Source organism: Salvelinus sp. IW2-2015, linkage group LG4q.1:29 (assembly GCF_002910315.2).
Source record: "Salvelinus sp. IW2-2015 linkage group LG4q.1:29, ASM291031v2, whole genome shotgun sequence".
Classification (NCBI taxonomy): Eukaryota; Metazoa; Chordata; class Actinopteri; order Salmoniformes; family Salmonidae; genus Salvelinus; species Salvelinus sp. IW2-2015.
The window spans coordinates 77,157,016-77,174,068 of NC_036842.1; the positions used below are offsets into that span (position 1 = coordinate 77,157,016).

The window sequence follows — 17,053 nt, forward strand, 5'->3', positions numbered from 1 at the left end:
CACTGCCTCTACTTTCAACATTAGCCCATACACACTTTAGTAAAACAATCATCTGTTCTAAAGGATCAGAGTGGAGGGGGGAGAGACAGAGTGAGGGGCAGAACCTGATTAGGCAGACAAACTCTCAGATCTGATGGAGGGGGGGTTACTGAGTGTGGATGTGCCGACTGCTCTTCAAAAAGCCCCCCCCACACACCAACTCGTTGAGTGCCATGGTAACAGTAATTGTTGCAGCATCTCCTGGGAAGGCCYGCCAGAACAATYATTTGGAAGGGCATTTGATTTCCATGCCGGTCGTGTTTTTGATTTTCAGGGAGGTGCCAACAGTGTTCTTTATTAAGATGTAAAACTACAATTTATACAACGGGTGGGGTTGGAATTTTAATTCCCATTGTTATAGASCATTCCAAAAACATAATAAAAGGCACAACATAGGCCTACATACTCCTGGCCATGTTCCACGTGCTGACTTGGCCTGTTGGTGATCTGTAGGCTTCCTCATTAATCGTACATTGATCTCTWACTTAAGCACTACGGACAGCTCCGTATATTTGTATTATGCATGGCCTAACTACATAAAATGGCGAAATACATTAAGATTATTTTACTAACAACACTCCTCTTAGCTGTTCATATCGACATATCCTTTATAATAGGCTAATGCAAATCTTTGATTGCATGTGCAAACCAAGGCAAGAATAATTCCGACAGTAATTAATTAGATTGGGAAGCATCCCAAAATATTTGCCTCTATATAWCTACCTAGTTCACAGAAGAATTTCCGTATGCTGCATGTAAAAAACAGCTACATTTTTACATCTTGCCGGCATAAGTCTTTTATACCTCCCATGCCCTAATGCCGGCACCACAATTGACGAGTGGGAGTGTGGGACGTGGGTGGGCGTCTTTTCTAATAAATCCATTTAATATACACCATCACAAAGAAATCCATTATTAATTCGTCCTAAGAAACATTATAATACTAATAAAATGAACTATTGCCGTGATCGCCAGCAACCGTAGCAGTGGTTTCGACGAGTGGAATTATAGAGGCACTTGTTGCAGCAGATGATGCATTCTTTTGAAACCAATTTCTAATAGCTATTTTGAAGGTATCCAGGCCTACTGATCACTGAGGCACACTGTTGTGTTTAAYTAACGCTCCACCCACTACTAATTCGAAATGGCGGTAAAAAAGAGACGTGACTTCATGATGCACATGATAGGTGTTCAACCCTGTCAGTCATAATTACTTGAGCCATWTTTAATTTAACAAGACAATTATTTTTTTTAGGTAATTTAAACTTTAAATGGTCTTAATGTCATACATAAATCAGTGTTACAGCAAACAAAAAGTTTAAAAAAAGTTTAATTCAACTATGTATTTTATTAGGACGGGCCAGGAGGTATGGTAAGGCAGGACAGGCCCTCTAAGGCCCGCCAATAACATTGGCCCTGCTATCACCTCTCCCATCCAGAAGGGCACTTACAGTAAAGTATTGACTCTGGATCAGTCTATCTCCTCACCCCACATATTATCTACAGGTCAGGAGGGAAGACCTAAACAAACACACAGGTCCATCTACCACTGTATCCTGTGTGTGTGTGTGTGTGTGTATGTGTGTGTGTGTGTGTGTGTGTGAGAGTCACCAAACTCCAGAAACATCCACAGATCAGCCGCTACACTTCTTTGACTAGCTTCATTGCACCACCTAGTGGGCATAGTTAGAACTACAGTTAGAACTATAGAGACAGGCACACGCTGTTTGAGGAGAGCAGAGTTAATGAGACTGACTAGCAGGTGGGTCACAACTTTATCTTTGGAAAAGACGCGAGAAAAAAATATGGTAAAATKTAACATTTTATTAATCTTTAACCTATTTGTTATTACTTATCTGCTTTGTTTTCATTCAGAAAGTTTAAACATTATTTAGATATCTTTGGAAAGATTGAAAATAAGATTTATTTTTATTTTTATTAGATAATCTGTGCTCCTCTATTACAACTTGATATTATATGTAAGATTCTGCTAAATAACATACACCTCCCCCAAACCCCGCCACTTCAGACAACAGATAAAAATAATGGAAAATAGAAAACTCAAACCCGGCAACTGAGTCTGGCCTTGGGATATGAATCCGGTGGGAAATGATCATTTCTGCTTCTGTTCACAATAATACAGTATGTACATAAAAAAAGAGCTTCTCAGCATATCAATTCTCTCAGACCAACGACGGCCCTCCAGTGAGGTCAGATGGCTCAGCAGAGGTCAGAGGACAGGGGTTAAAGGTCAGTCAGACATCATGGTTGTGGTGTTACCCGTCAGTGCTGGGCTATAGTTCCCCCACAAACACAAATCTGAGCCAGGTCTCCTGGTCCTCCCTCCCTCTGAGCCACATATGTCTTTGGGATGCTATGGTACATCTTTGGTCTTCACTACCATAGATTAGTATCTGCAATGAACACACTCACTGTCACTTACAGGAACATACTGTAACTCCAAATTACTTTACTGTTTATGTTCATTCGTGATTTTAGTGTGTATATGTGTATTATATGCGTGAGAGTATGCAAATGCAGATGTGAGTGTATGTGTGTGAGAGTTTTCCCACCTGTAGTAGTTAGGTTTAAAGGGTCCGGTCTTGCTGAGGCCCAGGTATTTGCCCTGCTCATCAGTCAGCTCTGTGAGGTGGGCATCAAACGTTGGCAGGTGGAGACTGGCCACAAACTCATCTGAAAACACACACACACACACACACACAACACCACACACACACACACACACACAACACCTGTGGTTGGATGAAAGGGAATCTGTATCTTTACACAACAACACAAACACACACATCACAGGTGTCTAGACTACTTGTATGCACACACACACTTATCGACACCAGCACAACACAACACATTGAATTTATGAGATTCCACCCTGACATTAATCACACAACACACACACACACAGTCACAGTACACCCTGTCAAAACCTACGTAACAAGGTAGTAGGTAGGTGAGGTGGTGTGTCTTACCCATCTTTTTGGGCAGAAGGTAGACGTCTTGTTTGTATCGTCCCTCTGGGGCGTTGTAAAGCTCTATCAGAGCCAGTGCCTGAGTGCATTACGTTAAGTTATAGAAATAGTATACATAGAAAACATGTAAATTACAAAGAGACTGTGGATACAAAGGCCTGTCCCTTTTCATAATGCATACATGTAGCACTCCACAAAACAGCAGTACAGCTTGTGTGTTTGCTGCGACCATGAGTTCCCCTGCTGTGTGTGAGACAGACAGACCTGTGTGGTGGCGGTGATGGAGAGGACGAAGGTGGGCACCGTGGAGCAGCTCAGATTCAACAGACGACCCTGAGAAAACACACACATACACATACCAGTGATCACACACCTAACACACACTCAGGCAACAAGCATACACACACACAGACACTCACTTCAGCCAGTAAGATTATTCTCTTGCCATCGGGCCAGATGACATGGTCCACCTGTGATCTCACTTTCTCCCAGGTCAACTCTGGGGTCCGCAGACTCACCTTACAGAGGAAAGACACAGTCTATCAACCTCAAACACACACAGACACAAATGCAGACACATACAGATGTAGGATGTTAATTTGAGCCAGTTTTCTACAGCAGGAAAATAATCCTGCAGCAACAGGAAATGTGAATTATTATTATATGGATTATAATTAATTTACATTTTTGTAGGGGTTGATACATTTTCCTTAGGAGCAAATTAAGTCTGATATTTAAAATAGGAAATTACAAAGTTCAGAAGCCTTTTTATACCTTGAATAATGCTGTGCAGGAAAATCCTCAGCAACAAGAGTGATCAAATCAAGATCCTACATTTGTACACGCACACACGCACACACGTCTCACCACGTCTATCTCAGTGTTGGAGTGTCCCATGTTACAGACGATGCAGCCGTTCTTCATCCTGTCCAGGTACTCTCTTGCTACCACATTCTTGTTGCCTGAAGACAAACACTGAGGCTTTCATAGTCTGTCATAAACTGTCATAGCCTGTTATAACCTATCATAGCCTATCATAACCTACAATAGCCTATCATAACGTAGCTAGCCTTCATTGTAAATAAGAATTAGTTCTTATTGACCTGCCTGGTAAAATAAAGGTAACAAAAAAAACTGTCATCATAGCTGGTTATAACCTATCATAGCTTATTCTAAGTTATTATATAGGGGTTAGGATTAGGGTTGGAGATGGTGTTAGGGTTGGAACTAGGGTCAGGGCTAGTTTCTGAACCCTAACCATAACCCTAATCTTGGCATAACCCTAACCGTAGTTTCATGTCCACATTCAGGTTCTACCCTAACACTAACACCAACCCCAACCCTAACCCTAGCTTCATGTCCACATTCAGTTCTACCCTAACCGGAGCCTCAACCCCAACCCTAACCCTAGCTTCATGTCCACATTCAAGTTTCTACCACCTAAACCGGAGCCTCAACCCTAACCCTAACCCCTACAAAAGCACGTGATTCATACCCTACGTAGGCATGGAAGAACTACAAGTAGCTATGCAAAATGGCATTGCAATGCAGTCAATTCATAACTCGTAGAATTGCCATTGTGCTTCAGCATTGTTGCATTGCGTACATAAGGTATAAGGCTAAACCCTGATTCCAGTTTAGTGTCCTTTTATCAATTCTTCTTTTTATTTTTCACTTTCCTCTTTGAACCAGTAAGGTTCTGGCTCTCCCTTTGACCCGTCCGGGAAGGCTCGGCTCAATTTAACCACTGGTCATAACCTATCATTGCCTGTTAATAACTTATCAAGTCGCATTACAGGACCACTGAGAGGGTTGGTAACCTGAGAAACACTCACTACTGGAGAGTATACATTTACAGGTAAATTTTTGCCATTAAAAGGACTGTAATGTAATTCTATAGCTAACTCTTCAGACCTATAGTGTGTGAGAGTAAAGGCTTTCCCAGCCTACGGTCTCTTTACTGGCCATTCACATCTCTGTGGGTGATGACATCATGTTTACCTGTGCAGGTGATGACCAGGTCCACCTGTCTGATGACTCATTATTGAGCTTGACCAGTCTGAAGCATCCATGCTGGGGCAGGGAGAGGACATATACACAAATAGTTCAAGACCTGCTTCTGCACATAACATGTCTTACTCCAATTTACACACACACACAACAACACACCACACACACACAAACACACAACCACACACACACACACACACACACACACACACACACACACCACAACACACAACACACACACACACACACACAACACACACAAACACAACACCAACACACACACGTCATACCAGGCCTGCAGGGCACATATGGGGTCCACCTCTGTGACGTTCATACTGAGCCCATGGCCTTCAGAGCGGCAGAGCAACCTTTACCAACCTGGCCAGAGAGAGAGAGGGGAGGGGAAAACATACAAGTACCACAAGAATAAGGAATAAACACACTTTACCACTTGGATGTTTAATAGGTGCTAATAAAATACTGACCTCTCCATAGCCACACACCACCACCTGCTTTCCCCCGAACATCACATCTGTAGAGCGTTTCAACCTGGGGGAGGGATGGGAGGCCAAAGGTTACACACTCAAAAGTTCAAAGGTCACACACACAAACACGCATGTTGATTCTGCACCTGTGTGTTTTCATATACGTACCCATCCAGTATGGACTCCCTGCAGCAGTAGAGGTTGTCAAACTTCTGTTTAGTAATGGAGTCATTGACGTTCATAGCAGGRATACACAGTCTCCCTGCCTTGGACAGCTGGTACAGCCTTGGGAAGAAGGGGAACACTGCTACCTTAGCACTACACATAGGCTGTGTCCCAAATGTCCCCTTTTACCTATGTAGCGCACTACTTTTGACCAGGGCCCTTAAGGGAATATTGTGTAAATTGGAACACAGACAAAGTATACCAGTCTAATGATGTCACAAGTGTTAGCTTCTTTCATTCAATTTATATTGCCCCATGCTTTAATGAGCTGTCCTTATTCACACAGGTGACTCATATGAGTCACACAAGTTGTCATGACTCAGGCAAACAATAGGCTTATCATACCTGAAATATCCATTGTTTTAGATAAGAGTGTCTTCTAATCTAAAAGGTATTTCACAACAATCAGAGACACGTGTGCTCCAATCCCACCTGTGAACCCCTGTGACACTCTCYTCCACGATCCCCTTGATCATCTTGAACATGTTGGGGTATTTCTTAAAGATCCAGTGGGTCAGGTCTCCCCCGTCATCCAGGATCTGACAAAAACAGAATACACCCATGACTGTATCCATCCTGATCATAGCTGTCTAATGTGAGAGCTAGGCCTGTACTGTACCACATTAAGAGAGAGAGACAGGTAGGCCTATACTGTACTGTACCATATTGGGCTGCCAGGCCTCCAGGCTGACACAGCGGTCAATACACCACCAGAAGTCATCCTCCGACTCCCCCTTCCATGCAAACACAGAGAAGCCTGAGAGAGACAGGGAGAGAATATGAGAGATACAGAGAGAGAGAGAGAGAGACACAGAGAGAGAGAGAGAGAGAGAGAGCGTAATACTGAGTGTCTCTCACCTCCCTCAGCCAGAGCTGCAGCCACAGCGTTCTGGGTGGAGTAGATGTTACAGGCTGCCCAGCGACACTGAGCCCCCAACGCAGACAGAGTCTCCATCAAGACCTACAGGTATGCACATGTATACACACACACGCACACACGCACACACGCAGTCCAATTCAGTTTGTGTGTGTGTATGTGCGTGATTCAGTGTCTGTTTGTGTGTGCATGTGTGTGTGTGCGTGCATGCATGCTCACAGCGGTCTGAGCGGTGATGTGAGTACAGCCCACTACTTTAGCTCCAACCAGCGGTTTCTCTCCTCCTGATCTCTTTCTCAGGGCCATCAGAGCTGGCATCTCTACACAGACAGAGAAGTGAGAAGGAGGAATAGGAGGAAGGGTAGAAAGAGAGAGTGAGAGACAGAGAGAAAGAGGGAGAGAACCTGACACACCTTGAGTCATGTTCCCAACCTCTTTCTTACCTTACTCTTTACCACACACGCATGCATGCACACACACACACACACCCTCCATTCCCTCTCACCTTGTTCAGCAATCTCGATCTCCCTGCGTCCAAAGTCGGCCTGTTTGATGTTCTTGATGCAGAAGTCTTGATGTCCCTTAGAGCTCCTCTGCTGCCTGTCTCTAGGAGACATCTCATCCTCTGAACTGTCTGTGTACGACGCAGCTAAGGGTTTGTGTGTGAGGGGAGGTAAGGGGGTGACAGAGTAATCAACATCAGGCACAATAAAAACAGTATGAACGAGATAAATCATCTAGGGCTCACTGAAAGCTCTCATTTGACCAAATAGTAAAAAGTTAACAGCTATGTGATTTTTCAGGTCTGAGGTTTAACTACATGCTACGTACAGTCTGGATTACTTCTCCCCCCACCTATCTATCGCGCCCTCCTCTCTCTCTCCTTGCCTCTGAAGTGTGTAGGCTGTAGGGCACCCCACCCAGGCAGAGATCAGAAGGGCTGAGAACAGCCCAGGGGACAGATTAGGAGTAAATGAAAAATGGTAATTCCTCTGAAGACTTTATCTCCTAAGGAGAAAGGCCTTGGACTAATCTATATGTAACCAGCCCTCTGTTCCCCAGCCGCTGTGACCACAGCCAGGGCTATACACTGAGAGACAAAACACACCATGCTGTAGAAGGGTTAAAAGCAGTGGGTGCATGTGTGGATACCTGAGCTGTAGCTGTCTGTGGAGGAATGGGAGAGGGAGCGGGACAGGGAGTGACGACCGGTCTTAGTGAGACGTTTGTTAAACTCCTGCTTCTGATCAGCAAACTGGATTTGCTGCAGGGAGAGAGAAAGAGAGAGAGYGAGAGAGRGAGAGTTACTTTTGAGACAAGAGAAACAGACAAGGTTAGAAGGACGCCAGGGTTATATCCACCGCATTGTCCAAGGCATTATATAAACCTCCTTTTTTTACTCAACATAAGGAACAAAACACWCAAAGGAGGCACTGATGATTCAGGAGGTTCAAGAGGTTCACATAGTTCTCTCACTCTCTCACCATAGCTCACACTCACACACCTTCCCTCTCTCCCTAACACACTCTTCATAACACGCTCACCGTCTCTCACTCACCCACTTTCATTCTCTTTCCCTTATCCTTGTYTCTCTCTTTTCATAGCCCCCTTTTTCTCTCCATCACTCTCCCCCTCTCTCCGTCTCACCATCCAATGTGGTGGTTGGAAGGCAGGGCTGGTGGAGGGTTCCCACTTAGCCATGCCTGCTGTCTGCTCCCTCTGACACAGTCTATGCTTCTTTTACCCACTCAGCCTAGTTCAGTTAAGCCAGGTTCAGTCCAGTCTGCCCCAGTCTCTGCCTCTTATTCCCACTTGGTACAGCCTAGATCAATCCAGTCCAATCTCGTCCAGCCTGGTAGCATAGTCTGGTTAGGTTAGGTGCTAGGACTGTTCTTTTTAAAGTCGTTCACCACTCTCCCTAAAACTCCCCGCCCACCGGGCTCTGTTCTACCTAACACTCCATTCCAAAGTGACATACACACATCAGCCTGGACTCATATMCTAGACGTAACATAGTACATGTAATTCCGGGATACTCAAATTAGTATGATATGTTACGTTTGGTATGGTTACATAAGACAGACGGTTACTTAAGGAAACCATTTAAGTAGGGCGGTTGGTCTGGAGTATAACGCGAACGTCTAGCAACGCATCACGGACAACATTTGAACTAATTAGCACTTTTCAACTACTTGCTACTTTGCAGCTACTTAGCATGTTAGCTAACCCTTCCCCAAACCATAACTCTAACCTTAACCCATTTAGCTAACCCTTCCCCTATCCTTAACCCTTTTAGCTAACCCTTCCCCTAACCTTAACCCTTTAACCTAACTCCTAAACTTAACCCTAATTCCTAACCCTAGCATAGCTAATGTTAGCCAGCTAGCTAACATTAGCCATCTAGCTAGAATTCGTAACATATCATGTTTTGCAAATTCGTAACATATTGTAATTTTACAAATTTGTAACATATTGTACGTTTTCAAATTTGTAACATATAAAATGAATTGTAATTCGTGACATATCATACAAAATGGGTGATGGACATACACAAATTAATACATATCATACGAAACGGAAGATGTCAAACTAAATTGAGTGTCTCGGATTTACATACAGAATAATACAAAATGCTCTGAGACCTGGGTTGCACTCACACATGGGCGGACACACACACACACACACACACACACACACACACACACACACACACACAACAACACACAACACACACACAACCCACCACACACACACACACCTTTACAGTCTAATACTCTCAGAATAGTTTTCTGGCTTGACCCCCCCTCACACATGCACACCCACACACTCGTGTTAGGCCGTGGGTACACCCCTTGTCTCATGCGGTCCGAGTGGAGCTGAGTTGGCAGCTCTTAATAGGATTAGCTGATAAGGGTCGTAGGTCAGTCAGAAGTCTGTGGAGCTGAATTCCTGACTTCAGATCCCCCACACCGGGCCACATTCCAACTCTACAACAATGCTGACTTCAGATCCCCCACTCAAGGACACATTCCATTTTTACCGTTAGCACCCTTCCCCTAGCCCAGGGCTAATCAAACCTTGAGGTTTGCAGCACTGCTGGTTTTCATCCTTCCCATCTAATCTGGGTCTGTTTCTGATTTGTTGACACTTTCCATTTCTACCCATAGACCCTTTCCCTTTACCAGAATGTATCGTTTGGTGAGGGCTGCACAATACTACTTATTTTTAAATCAGAAACATACCCTGCCTGGATCACCCTCAATCACCCTCCAATGGTTAACGGGTGGATCATAAGACTCATAAAGGCCATATGTGCTGCTCAGGATCAAACTGTCCACTTACTACCTCGTTAAGAGCTGCCTCGTTAAGAGCTGCCTCATTAAGGGTAATTAGCCTCACAGTGTTTCTAATGGTTTATAATGAGGGTCAATATGGCTGCGTTTAGACAAGCAGCCTAATTTTTTTCCGACAAATTGGTCTTTTGACCAATCACATCAGACCTTTTCACATCAGATCTTTTTCAGAGCTGACCTGATTKGTCAAAAGACCAATTCATGAAAAAAATATCACAATTGGGCTGCCTGTGTAAACGCAGGCTAAGAAGCAGTTTCTCATGTTAAATTGCTGTACTTCCTCAAGAGAGATTCTCACATGAATAGCTCACATTTCTGTCCTGTTCTATTCCTTGCACATGGTGAGCACTCAGAGAGAGATGCACATAGAGAGTTACAGAATGTTAAACAAGCCCAATGTGTAACTCTAATCAGAGATATTTCAGTTATAAACCATTTGTATGGTATTTACTGTATTGTAGCCTACATGTATTTGTACTGTATTGCTGCCCTGTCTGAGCAGCTGAACTGAGCCATGGGATGGCTCATATGGGCTGCCACAGGAGGCCAGTGTTTTCTACAGAGCTCACAAACTCACACAGGGCACCACCTTCCCATTAACCTTCTCCTATTTCCCTTCAGGAGACTGAACAGATTTGGCATGGGTCCTCAGATCCTCAAAAGGTTCAAAAGCTGCAACATTGAGAGCAATCTGACTGGTTGCATCACTGCCTGGTACGGCAACTGCTCGGCCTCCAACCGCAAGGCACTACAGAGGGTAGTGCGTACGGCCCAGTACATCACTGGAGCTAAGCTGCCTGCCATCCAGGACCTCTACACCAGGCGGTGTCAGAGGAAGGCCCTAAAAATTGTCAATGACCCCAGCCACCCCAGTCATAGACTGTTCTCTCTGCTACCGCATGGCAAGCGGTATCGGAGCACCAAGTCTAGGTCCAAAAGGCTTCTTAACAGCTTTTACCCCAAGCCATAAGACTCCTGAACAGGTAATCAAATGGCTACCCGGACTATTTGCATTGYGTCACACCGCAGTGACGCCTGCTGCTACTCTCTTTTTATTATCTATGCATAATCACTTTAACTATACCTACATGTACATATTACCCCGATTGCCCCCACACATTGACTCTGTACTGGTACCCCCCTATATAGCCATGCTACTGTTGTTTTCACTGTTATTTTCCTTTTTTCTTTACTTATCTATTGTTTCCATAATACCTATTTTTTACTTAAAAATTGCACTGTTGGTTAGGACTTGTAAGTAAGCATTTCACTGTAAGGTCTACACCTGTTGTATTCGGCGCACGTGACAAATAAACTTTGATTTGATTTGATGACAAAACAGCCCTGACCCTGAACCGCCCCTATTCCCTTCCACTAGATCCCTACAGCAGCTCTGCCATATCTGATCCCTTCAGGTGTGAATACAACAGGAAGGTAGAGCCTTGGGGAAGGGGCTTGGGGTTGTTTCTGGTCAGCCTGTGGTGTAAACATAGAAACATGTGAGACCCCATAGTAAACAATAATAATAACAGCAATAGCATGATAAGAACACAAACCATACAGGATGAGTTAACATTGCTGGGGAAAGGGAGGGGATGGATATCGGAGGTAGAACTCTGTACAAACTGTAGAAAGACTGTAGAACTCACTGATCCTATGTACAGTCTTGGCCAAAGGTTTTGAGAATGACACAAATTAACATTTTCACAAAGTCTGCTGCCTCAGTTTGTATGATGGCAATTTGCATATACTCCAGAATGTTATGAAGAGTGATCAGATGAAATGCAATTAATTGCAAAGTCCCTCTTTGCCATGCAAATGAACGGAATCCCCCAAAAACATTTCCACTGCATTTCAGCCCTGCCACAAAAGGACAAGCTGACATCATGTCAGTGATTCTCTCGTTAACACAGGTGTGAGTGTTGACGAGGACAAGGCTGGAKATCACTCTGTCATGCTGATTGAGTTTGAATAACAGACTGGAAGCTTCAAAAGGAGGGTGGTGCTTGGAATCATTGTTCTTCCTCTGTCAACCATGGTTACCTGCAAGGAAACACGTGCCGTCATCATTGCTTTGCACAAAAATGGCTTCACAGGCAAGGATATTGCTGCCAGTAAGATTGCACCTAAATCAACCATTTATCGGATCATCAAGAACTTCAAGGAGAGCGGTTCAATTGTTGTGAAGAAGGATTCAGGGCGCCCAAGAAAGTCCAGCAAGCGCCAGGACCGTCTCCTAAAGTTGATTCAGCTGCGGGACCGGGGCACCCCCAGTATAGAGCTTGCTCAGGAATGGCAGCAGGCAGGTGTGAGTGCATCTGCACGCACAGTGAGGCGAAGACTTTTGGAGGATGGGCTGGTGTCAAGAAGGGCAGCAAAGAAGCCACTTCTCTCCAGAAAAAACATCAGGGACAGACTGATATTCTGCAAAAGGTACAGGGATTGGACTGCTGAGGACTGGGGTAAAGTATTTTTCTCTGATGAATCCCCTTTCCGATTGTTTGGGGCATCTGGAAAAAAGCTTGTCCGGAGAAGACAAGGTGAGCGCTACCATCAGTCCCTGTCTCTTATACACATCTAGATGTGTATAAGAGACAGCTACAAAGCTCCTTGCCATAATGCAAATGTGACAACTAAGTTGCTTGGGGAACAAAACATCCATATTTTGGGTCCATGGCCAGAAAACTCCCCAGACCTTGATCCCATTGAGAACTTGTGGTCAATCCTCAAGAGGCAGGTGGGCAAACAAAACCCCACAAATTCTGACAAATTCCAAGCATTGACTACGCAAGAATGGGCTGCCATCAGTCAGGATGTGGCCCAGAAGTTATTTGACAGCATGCCAGGGCGGATTGCAGAGGTCTTGAAAAAGAAGGGTCAACACTGCAAATATTGACTCTTTGCATCAACTTCATGTAATTGTCAATAAAAGCCTTTGACACTTATGAAATGCTTGTAATTATACTTCAGTATTCCATAGTAACATCTGACAAAAATATCTAAAGACACTGAGACCACAAACTTTGTGGAAATTAATATTTGTGTCATTCTCAAAACTTTTGGCCACGACTGTACTAACCAGACCCATAAGGCTCTCTTCCTATGTAGATACTGCGGCTGTTGAAGCAGAATACACTCACTCACTGACTTATTGACATTGAACAGAAAGGTAAATACTGACTGCACTTAAATGAGCTCATCTGATTCAAAGGAGTACATCAACCCGACACATTTTTATAACACTAGTAGCCTTTCCCCTGAGAAAAGGTGCATAGCTGAGTATACTCAGAACTCAAACTGCTGTTTGATCTTTCACACACAAGGAAGGATACCGAACTGAATGGCCTCAAATCATAAGAGAGCACRAGTTAACTGAATGACGACACAGTCCCCAGAGAGGGATAATCTGAGCCACTGTGATTAAAGATGGACGGACAGATACATGTTATTTAATTAAAGGCTCTGACTTAAAAGTGTAGTTCACCGCAAATTATGAAATTACTTATGTGTTTCCTTACCTTGAATGTACTCTATGGGCCAGGAGAAATTCGGATCCACACTCTGGGTGCAACTAATCCACTCTCAAATAACTAAATCACATACAGCAGAGGTATTGGTACCTTCCCCACAGAGAGGTAGAAGTAATTCAACCTGGGGAGGATACAGAGATACCTTGATACAGATTGACTGAAYTAGAGATACCAGAGATGAAAACCTGCTCCAGAGCGCTCAGGACCTCAAACTGGGGCGAAGGTTCASCTTCCAACAGGACAACGACCCTAAGCACACAGCCAAGACAACGCAGCAGTGGCTTCGGGACAAGTCTCTGAATGTCCTTGAGTGGCACAGTCAGAGCCCGGACTTGAACCTGATTGAACATCTCTGGAGATACCTGAAAATARCTGTGCAGCGACGCTCCCGATCCAACCTGACAGAGCTTAAGAGAATCTGCAGGGAAGAATGGGAGAAACTCCCCAAATACAGGTGTGCCAAGCTTGTAGCGTCATACAAAAGAAGACTCGAGGCTGTAATTGCTGCCAAAGGTGCTTCATCAAAGTACTGAGTAAAGGGTCTGAATACTTGTGTAAATGTGATATTTCCGTTTTGTTTTTTTATGCATTTGCAAAAAATTCTAAAAAACAGTTTTTGCATTGTCATTATGGGGTATCGTGTGTAGATTGATGAGGGGAAAAAACGATTGAATCCATTTTAGAATAAGGCTGTAACGTAACAAAATKTGGAAAAAGTCAAGGYGTCTGAATACGTTCCGAATGTACTGCATATACAAAAGTATGTGGACACCCCTTCAAATTAGTGGATTCGGATAYTTCAGCCACACCTGTTGCTGACAGGTGTATAACATCGAGCCCACAGTCATGCAATTTCCATAGACAAACATTGGAAGTAGAATGGCCTTACTGGAGAGCTCAGTAACTTTCAATGTGGCACTGTCATAGCATGTCGCCTTTCCAACGAGTCAGTTCATCAAATTTCTGCTCTGCTAGAGCTGCCCCGGTCAACTGTAAGTGCTGTTATTGTGAAGTGGAAAGTCTTGGAGCAACAACGGCTCAGCCACRAGGTGGTAGGCCACACAAGCTCATAGAATGGGACCAACGAATGCTGAAGCGCATAGCGCGTAAAAATAATCTGTCCTGGGTTGCAACAGTCACTATCGAGTTACAAACTGCCTCTGGAAGCAACTTCAGCACAATAACTGTTCTTCGGGAGCTTAATGAAAGGSGTTTCCATGGCCGAGCATCTGCACACAAGCCTAAGATCAACATGCGCAATGCCAAGTGTCGGATGGAGTGGTGTAAAGCTTGCCGCCATTGGACTCTGGAGCAGTGGAAACGCGTTCTCTGGAGTGATGAATCACACTTYACCATCTGGCAGTCCGACGGACGAATCTGGAATTGGCAAATGCCAGGAGAACGCTACCTGCCACAATGTAAAGTGCCAACTGTTAAGATTGGTGGAGGAGGAATAATGGTCTAGGKCTGTTTTTTATGGTTCTGGCTAGGCCCCTTAGTTCCATTGAATGGAAATCTTAACGCACAGTATACAATGACATTCTAGACGATTCTGTGCTTCTAACTTTGTGGCAACAGTTTGGTGAAAGCCCTTTCCTGTTTCAGCATGACACACAAAGCAAGGTCCATACAGAAATGATCTGTCGAGATCGGTGTGGAAGAACTTGACTGGCCTGCATAGAGCCCTGACCTCAACCACATCGAACACATTTGGGATGAATTGGAACGCCGACTGCAAGCCAGTCCTAATCGCCCAACATCAGTGCCCGACCTCACTAATGCTCTTGTGGCTGAATCGAAGCAAGTTCCCGCAGCAATGTTCCAACATCTAGTGGAAAGCCTTCCCAGAAGAGTGGAGGCTGTTATAGCAGCAAAGGGTGGACCAACTCCATATTAATGCCCATGATTTTGGAATGAGATTTTYGACAAGTAGGTRTCCACATACTTTTTTGTAATTTAGTGTGCCTTGAWACAGATCGACTGTAATAAAGAGACCAGCGACAGAGTCTAGAACAGAGATACCTTGATAAAGACTGACAGAACTACAGATACTATAGACTACAACAGAGATACCTTGATACAGATGGACTGAACTGCCTTCTGTTCCTTGGTTTTGTTCAAGTTGACCAGGCTGTACACCTTCTTCATGCTGTCAGAACAAACGCCTTCCACCACACAAAGACTGTATTTAACCGTGGACTGACCGTGCTCGACTGTGACCTGACCGCGTTTGATTTGAAGGTTCAGGGATAAAGGCTTGCTAAGCTAACACACTGAGAGGCGCTACACCCTATGCTCTCAGGCCCAGGTTACTGGTACATACAGTATGTAGGACCTTAATTTGATCCAGTTTGCTACAGCAGGAAAATAATCATGCAGCAACAGGAAATGTGAATTATTATGAGGATTATAATTAATGGACATTTTTTTGTAGGGGTTGMTACATTTTTCATTAGGGAAAATCAAGTCCATCTTTTGTCCTTGACAAAGTGGAAATTACAAACTTAAAAAGCCTTTCTAAACTGTGAATACACTGAATACACGAATACACATGAATTGCATTTCCTGCCGTGCAGGGAAATTCTCAAATTAAGATCCTACATCTGTTAGAGGAGGCAGGTGAGAGGAGAGACAGAAGAGAGRAAAAGGAGTGGGCCAAAGAAGAAAAGAGCCTTTGTGAGCTGAGAAGACGGGAGGAGCGGTTCCAGGATGGAGGGCTGGTAAAGAAAGAGGGAGAGAAGGAGGGGAGGTATGGAGGCAGGGAGAGAGTTCATACAGGATCACTTGAAGCCTGTAATGAATATGAATAACGTTTGGAGTGTTCTCTGATTCCCAAGCATAAACATAAAAAACACAGAAGTGTGTGTGCATGTGAGTTTGTGTGTGTCTCTGAGTGTATCAGAATTCCCAGCTAGCACATTTAGTTCCCTGGAATTTGTGGGAACGCATGTTTTTGGTTTCAGATTGGTTGTTGGAACGAAGCCATATGTTTCCAGACCAGTAAAACTGAACGTTTTTGAAATGTTCTGAGAGTAGAAAGTAAAATATTGCCTTTTCTGTGAACCTTTATTTTTAAGTTGCAGGGAAKTTCTGAGAATGTTTTACTCTGATTCCTTGTACTCTGATTCCTTGTAACGATATGAGAATGGAAATTATAGGTTATTTGGATGTTTTTGAATAACTTCCTTAAAACTTTCACAGAATTGTTCAATAATAACACTGCTATCTTRTTTTGRRGTAGGGCACATGGAAATTATTTTCCTTAGGAATTAATCATGCAAATTCATTTATTTTTTATTGTGACATGGCATCAGTGAGATTCTAACTTATAATCTTAGGTTGTCTATCCATGGAAATAGTTCACTGCACCACCAGGATGGAGCTAGCATATGTAACACACAGTATATGAACCCAGGTCTCCCACAGGAAGAACCAACATCTTAAACCATTAGACCAAGACGAAATTCCCTCTTGGGTGGAGGGCAGACACTGGTTTTGAAGTTCTCAGGTGGGGCTACCACATCACGTGACCATGACCGACTCA

The 17,053-nt window shown here is 44.0% G+C and overlaps 1 pseudogene; it reads right to left on the reverse strand.

Moving 5' to 3' along the window:
• Positions 1-1,843: 1,843 nt before the first annotated feature.
• Positions 1,844-17,053, reverse strand: part of LOC111962574 (putative adenosylhomocysteinase 3) — a 37,625-nt pseudogene continuing 22,415 nt past the window's right edge.